The sequence below is a fragment of the Pteropus alecto genome, unplaced genomic scaffold, assembly GCF_000325575.1.
Source record: "Pteropus alecto unplaced genomic scaffold, ASM32557v1 scaffold40, whole genome shotgun sequence".
NCBI classification, from domain to species: domain Eukaryota; kingdom Metazoa; phylum Chordata; class Mammalia; order Chiroptera; family Pteropodidae; genus Pteropus; species Pteropus alecto.
Window position 1 is genome coordinate 19,322,094 of NW_006431919.1, and position 7,942 is coordinate 19,330,035.

Below are 7,942 nucleotides of genomic sequence, written 5' to 3' on the forward strand. Positions count from 1 at the left end.
TAATGCAGAGCCGATCCCAGATCTCTGCCAGCAACGGGGGAGAAGAGTTAACACACTCCAGATGAGACTCTGTTCAAACTGTCTGGCTGAAAGCCTCGTGGTAGAAATGAAAGACAGGCTGATGGTAGAGCCTGAGGGGTAATTAAGAGTGAAACGTAAACCTCAGTGAGGCTGTGCCCACCCCGAGCTGAATGAAAGGAGGAAAGAGCTAGGCTCCCCAAAGCCTTCCCAGGACCCTTGGCTGCAGGCCAAATGCACCCTTTATCCAGAAGGACGGTCCATGTTCACAGAACAGGTGGTCTGTCTGGCCGGAGCCACACCTGGATCCCAGCTCTGCAGTAACGACTGCACTGTCATCACGCACAGGCCGATATGTGACAGGTGCTGTCTACGTATCACCTCATCGCATCCCCCGACGATCCTGGGAGGCGGGCATGAGGCTCTTCCCTCCATGGAGGATGAACATGCATCCGGTTGGGTGGCAGCCTGAGGGTCTGAACCCAGAGCACGTCGGCTGCCTGTCTGTGGACTGCCATCCTGGAACCGGTCACGTACCAGTCCAGAGACCAGACTTCGTGCCCCACCGAAGTGCAGGGTCACCCGCAGGGCCCGCCTGACCCCTTTGCGATGTGTGCGCGCCCGGGTCAGGCCGACAATGCTGGACCGCCGCTCCCACTCCTTAGATGGGGACACTGAGGCTCAGACTGACAGGTGAAGTGGTCACACGATGACAGAACCGAGACTCCACCCCTGGGAACTGGGGTCCCCAGCCAGGGCTCTTAACCGGCGAGTGAGTCTGTCCCCGTGTGGTAGCTGTCGTGGACATCTGTGGATTTGGCCTAAACGCCCACTCTTCCTTCTTCTGGGGACCGCATGTGAATCTTCCCAGGGGGCACCAGTCCGGCACACTCCACCACCTGCCATGCAGTCCGCGTGGTCTGGGCAACACCTGAGGCCCCGTGCTCTCTCCCCACCATGTGCAGGGTGGAGAGATGATCCCCATGGCCACGGTGAACGCATGTGACCAAAGATGTCTGACGACACGCCATCCCTTGACACTAGAGGAGGCCACTGAGAAAGAGGAACCCTCTTCCTACTGGGTTTCTGAGCCGGTACGATGGAAGCCAGAAGCTGCTGGGGGCCACCTGTGACACCGCGAGGAGACAGGCTGCCAGAGTGAGCCCGACACTGAAAAAGCAGGGGCAAGAGATGGAGAGAGACAACTTCCTAAGGACCTATTTTGAGACCCTGGATCCAGCCACACCTGAATACAGTCCAGGTACACGAGCCAGTGCATTTCCTTTCTATTTAAGCCAGTTAGAGTCGAGTGTCTCTCACCTGCACCTGAGAGGCTCTGAGTCAATACTGCCCCTTACCACAGTGACTACCATCTCCTGTGTCCTTGGCTGTCGTGCCATTAGACCCAGGTCACTTGAGGGCAGGGATTAGGTCAAAGCCACCACTCGGTGCCTTACTCCGGCCAGGCCTGATGAATGTTTGCTGAACGAACAGGAATCCAACTTGACACAGTGGTCCTTTGGGAAGGTGGAGGCACACCGAATTCTCTAGCCCAGCCTGCCCTTCCCTCCTCCGCTCCTCTTTCAAGGTCTAATTCCAAGACTTCTCTTCGGAGACTGGCCCATGGCCCTACCCCACGCCAAAAGTGCTCTCACACACATCGGGACCTCTGCAGAGGGTTTCTGCCCTGGGTGGTAATCAGCGCCCACGCCCGACCTCTCCTGCCAGACCGAGAAGCCCCGAGCAAGGAGTCATTCGTGTCTCAGGCCAGCATCTGGCACCTCCAGAGCTCAGCAAACCTTTTCGAAATCCAAAGGCTCATTTCATTCAATACACATTCACCAACCCCTAGTACATGTCAGGCCCTGAGAATATAGAGGTGAATACGGCGCGATGGGTAAAAATAATAACGGTAACAGCTAACGTGGACTGAGTCGCTACTTTGTGCCAGGCACTGACCCGAACGTTTCACCTGTATTAACCCTCAGAGCAAATTCGTGAGGTAGTTACCCCCCATTTCACAAATGAGAAAACTAAGGCTCAGATGTCAAAGAATTTGCCCAAGGTCACAAAGATGGTCACAGAGATTGAACCCGGTCAATCTGGTCCCAAAGCCAGGCTCGTACCTGGCCAACTAGTGGGGTCATGAGCACTTACCAGGCTGTCCTGTCCGAAGCCTGAGCTTCTGCCCCCTAATGTCCATCTACTCTGCTTCCAGGAAGAGCTGGGCTAAAGGAGAACTGGCCATGCCCGACACTGCTAACTGAAAGCTTGGATTCTGGTTCGAATTCCTACCAGCACCATTCTTTGGCCCTGTGTACCCTACTGGAGCCTCTCGAGTCTCCATTTCTTCAGGATTAATAATACCTCAGGGCAGTTATTAGGGTCGAAAGAATGAATATGGGAAAATCACTTAGCCCAGGCTCCGGCCCGTACCACACGATCGGCAAGTGCACATCGGGGTCATTGGTACCTTTTGTTGTTCTTACAGGGTAAAGCAACTCGTCATCACGTGCAGGGCTGGGAACAAGGTACACCATCAGACGTTATAAACGTGCTTCTGGTTTTTTCCTGCCTTCACCACAGCCTATGACCTTGAAAGCCTGCCTGCGCCGCTCTGAAATGATTCAGCCAGCGCTGTTTACCAGGCCCCTAGAAAGCCCTGCTTCCAGGCAGCCTTCAAAATGGATTAAGGATCTGGAATTCCCCGTGTTTCTCCACCCACAGAATCCAAGGGTGCAGGCGAGGGCTGGGGAGCGGGGGAGGAATGCGAGATGGAACAGGCCCCAAGTTTTGAACTGGCAGAAGAGCAACTCTGGTTCCAACCACAGGCTCTGCCGAGCTTTGGGGCGCAGGCCCCCGTGTCCTGCCCTGCCTGTGCCCTTGAGAAATAAACACAGCTGCCAGGCGCTTCAGCCGTGGCTAATCCCCAGCCAGCAGACGAGCAGGAACTCAGAGGTGCCCTGCGACGCCGAGTGTTTTCCAAAAGCGCCAGCAAGTACACGGCGCAAAGAGGGAGGTGCGCAGTGCAGACACAATTCGCCTTTGGAACAGGAATGAAAGCGAACGCACGGACCGGCTCCAGCCTCTGAGCACAGCCCGCCTTCTGCGGCCTTGGCTCCACTGCCCTCCAGTGGCCACACGGGGACCAGCAGGCAGGTGTTCGCCAAGCGCGGGAAGGGTCAGAGAAACCAGACGCCCTCCGGTTCACCCCAGGCCACCCGCCTATTTCGGCCTCGCCTTCACCGCGCCCCAGCACGTCTGTAACAGCCTCCTCTCCGGTATTAACAAACATAACAAAACGACTACTGCATGCCGATGTGGGCGTTGTGCTCACACACATTATCTCACTGGATTCTTACAACATTCTTTGGAATTGGGTGGTATCTCATTTACAGATGGGGAGACTGAGGCTCACATAATGGGTGAGAGGATTTGGCTGGGGCTATGTGGCTACCTACATGTGAAAGATCTGAAGTTTAAACTTAGCCTAACAGCACGTGGGCCTGACAGCTTCACCCACAGGAGCAAAGTCCCCTAGGAACTGTCAGACCCCCGACCCCATCGCAGGGAACTGACAACTGGCGGTGGGATGGAGGTGGGATGGAGGCACTTCCCCACCCCCAAACCCCCCACCCCAGGAATTCGGAGGCCCCAGCTTGAGAGACGCTCTGCTTTACACCACACTGCTCTGAGAAGTCACCCACCCGGGGCTCTCCCTAATACACGACTCGCAACTGCCTGAAGCCCTTGAAACCCCCTGCCAACAGGCACTGGGCCCAACTCTTTAGGGCGGTCAGGCCCCTTCATGGCTAGCCCACTCCTGTCACCGCTGCCTTAAATCCAGGGAAGCAGGAGACGGAAGGGGAGACGACCTAACTCTGATCGGGCTCCCCCTGGAACTGAGCACACAGAATGATGCTCACTCCTCGCTGTGGGGAAATCAAACTGCCCAGAGCGGGAAACCCGAAGCTCTGAGAAGTGACGAGACTGCCCGCGTGGGGCCAAGGGAAGAGCCTGGGACCGTCTGACACCACAGCCTAAGCACTTCCAAACCAGATGGGACCAAGCTGGCTAGGAAGCTGCGCTGGAGCCCCACGCCCGTGGCCTCTGGTGTCCACGTGGGCACGGGCTTCCCGTACAAGCTCTGGTCTTTAGTTAATGGAGCCGCCAGGCCAAGTCCAGCTGATTCCACCCAAAAAGCCTTCATGGGCAAATCCCAGTGTTAACCTCCTTCTCTGTGACCCTAATAACAGTGGGACAGAAGCTTGGAGAGGCCACAGCCCTGCGCGATCCCCAGATGACCACACCGAAAGGCAAGAGAAAGGTTAGACCATGATGGACAAGGCAGAAGAGTCCAACACTCTCCTCGATACGAGGACTGGCTGCTAAAGCCCACCACGCCACTGCCCGCCACTGCCCGCCACACCAGGTCATGACGGTCTGGGCCTCCGTGCCGTGGCCAAGACCGGCCCTCTGCCTCTAACCTCTCCCAAGGGCTGCCGGGCCGATTCCTGCCCACCCTTCTAGGATCGGCTGGAACGCCTCCTCCGGGAAGCCTCCCACACTCCCTGGGACTCCTGCACCATCTGTGTGACACCACCCGCCTTTCTACAGGCCAAAGAAACAGCAGGGCCAGAGCAACGGTTCTCGGCAGAGTTGGATGCTAGAACCCGCTGGGGAGTGTGGCTGCGGTGGGTGGTCCCCGTGCACAGCCAGGGCCCAGGAAGACTACTTACTGGAACCGAGACTCTCCAAGCCTGCTTCACATCCTGAGTGGGGGGTCGCTGTGAGGGTTCAGCCAGGGCTTTCTCTTCCTCAGCCCCCCAACCTGCTTCTTCCCGTCGGCTCTCTCCACAGCCCTCCCCTCCAAGGCAAGGATTAACAGCCTGGTTAGCACTCTGCCTAAACTCTCCCAACCATTCACATATTTTATCAGTATTTATCGAGCCCCTGCCTGGTAGTAGAGGGCACTGTGCTAGAGACTAGGGATAAAGCAGTGGACATGTCAGAAAAGGTCCCAAGACGCCGGTAGTTTTAGTTGGGGAGATGGTCACAAAACTAGCAAACCGATGAGTAACTTCTGATGGTAAGAAGTGCTCTCAACGACCTTAGAAGGAGAAGAGACCGAGCAATGAGAGGCAGCATGAAAGGAGAAAATTAAATCTGAAACACTGAAGAGCTCACGGCCTGGAGGGTCAGATGCGGGGACAGTCCGGTGGGAGGCCACTGCAGTGTTCGCAACGAGGGACACGGTCTGACTGACTCTTTTCTGAAACCACTATCATGCTGTATTGTCGCCGTCTCCACACAAGGCTTTACGTTCCTGGGACAGAGACTGGCCGATCTTCACATCTGTCCCCTCAGCGCTCAGCCCAGGCCGAGCACAGGGTAGGTGCTGAGTGGCTAGTTGGATCTTCTGGCTTTTCGTGTGTTATTTCCCTTCAGTTCACCAAGCTCGACTTTAGTTCTCTGGTTTCTGCTCAGCGTGATAGCACCAGACGAACCCCAGTGTTGACGGTGCCAATCCTGAGACTCCTGGCTGTTACATCTCTGCGATTGATAAGCCACATCTGGACCAGACTGAACCTGAACAGTTGACATTATGAACCCACGTGCAAGACATAACACAGAGGAAGACCATGGGCTGCAAACCGATGCACTGACCATGTGACCCTGGGAACGTTCCCTAACTCCCCTGAACGTGAGTTTTCATCTGTAAAATGGGTCCAGTAGTCTGATTTCTCTCTCGGACAACGCCCGGCACTCAGAGGCGACTCAGACGCTCAGTCAACCAGCAATGCTCCCTTCCCCAAAGAGGGCGAGAGGGCCTCCACCGAGCCGGCACTGCAGCGGCCACTGTGGAGATGCAGCCATCACAGATGCCGGCAAGTGGTCACAGGCCTGATCGTCTTCAACCCCAAGTCCAGGGTGAGAGCCCACGTCAGGAGAAACTGCTCCAGGTTGGCTTTAATCCCTACTCTGGGCACAGTTGACGAGCAGGTATGAAGCGGCCTGTGCTCAGATCAGTTCTCCCTCGGTCCTCAGGGACACGCTGAGATCTTCTGGCAGATTCCCTGCTGCCTGTGCGCCATTGTCTGACCTGTATCCTAGTCGCCTTACCAAGAGAGTAAAAGGAAACGGGGAGTTTAACAGTTTGTTCCTGGCAAGTCCGTGGTGGCCCCGGTGGTGCCCGATGCCATTCCAGCCATGGCGAGTTGCGCCCAGTGACTTTGTTGCTGACGCTGCTGGTCAGGAAGACAGATGCTGGATGCCTCGAAGCGCAACAGCTGCTGGTTCCATGTCGGCAAGTTTCAAACATGTAAACTGCTAGTGAATTGGTAATTATTGCTGACTAGTTCTCAATTTAGTGTCCCTAAATGAAAACAAAGGGCCTTAGCTCTAAAAATGGGTATTTTTTTTTAAAGTGTTAAATGATCATTTTCTTTAAATCCCACCCCATCCTCCCATACCCTCCCCGCCACCCGCTTATTGCACAAAATGAGATAATCCTAGGTTGGCAGTGAAAGTCGCGTAGAAGGCTTATGTTGCACACGGATATGGTGTTAACGCCTGTATAACAATAGCTACCTATTGAACATCCACAATCTACCAGGCTCTTGACACGTGTCAACTCATTTAATCCACATGAGCGACACTGATATTATGGACAATAAAAAATAAGCAAACTGCAGCTCATGGAAGTGAAGTACTGTGGCCAGTCTCCCAGTCAGTGGTGGCAGAACCAGGATCTGCACCGGGGTCCAGCCTACTCTTCCCGACTCAACAGCCACACTGCCAACTGGTGCCAGATGGAAGATCCCAGGCCCGACGCCCTCCTCCCCTTTTTCTCCACAGCCCACCACCCTGCCGCCACCTCGGCTCTGCTCCGAGCCGCAGCGCCCCTTCTCACGTGCCATTCAGGACTTGCACCCCCTGCACCCTTTCCCGGCCACCTCGGCTAACAGGAGCCTTATACCCCGCTCTGACTTACACGCCACTGTTCACACGCACACACATCCATCATGGGCCCAGACAGACTGCAGCAGAGAGATCTAATACTTCACGTCTGACCTCCCGCCAGGCCCAGCGCGTGATGGATAGGTCTCCGCCTTTCACAGCTCTTGCTCCTGGAATGATGAACGTGGCCCCCTCAGCTCTGGCATTTAGCACCGAGAAAGCTGATGAACTGATGACATGTCTCTGCGGCCAGCCCATGTCCTCATTAGAAGCTGCTCCCACAGGGGAACAGAAGGCATTTATTAAGCATCTCCCATGTGCCAGGTGCCGTGCTAGACACTTCACAAATACTTTATCTCGTTCATTTCTCACAACCCGGAGACAAGAGGATTCATCATCCCCCCTTAATGGATGAGGAAAGTGGGTCAGATCAATCACTGCTGGAGCTGGGGTTCAAATCCAGTTCTGCTCAGGTACGAAACCCGCCTCATCTCCACTGCACCAGTGTAAGAGGGAGAGAAGGCAATATCTTACCTACATGCAGGTATTTCTGGGGATGCGTTTCTCTGTGTACGCTCTCTATCCCTCTGAAGGACAAGGCTGACCTGTTAATTCTGTCTATAGGCTTTTTTCCTTCCCAGGAGGGTAGACGGTACATGGTCCTTTTTATGACTTAAATCCTTAGGGAGTGGAGTACATCTTTAACATAGGAAAGGGGGTAAGAGTGCACCTGCCCATGAGCACGCCCCAACCCGCTCCTCACACACACTCACGCACCGCTTCACTCTGGGACGCCCCAGGACAGGCCCCCTCCTGACTGGCCTCCACACCGCAGTGGCCTGACATGGAGGCCGTAGCCTGCTGCTGACTTGGCCTGCTCCTCGGGACTAACGGCCTCTGCCCAGGATGGCCTGCTCCAGCCTTCCAACACACTCCGCCAGGAACCCCCCCACCCCGCCCCCAC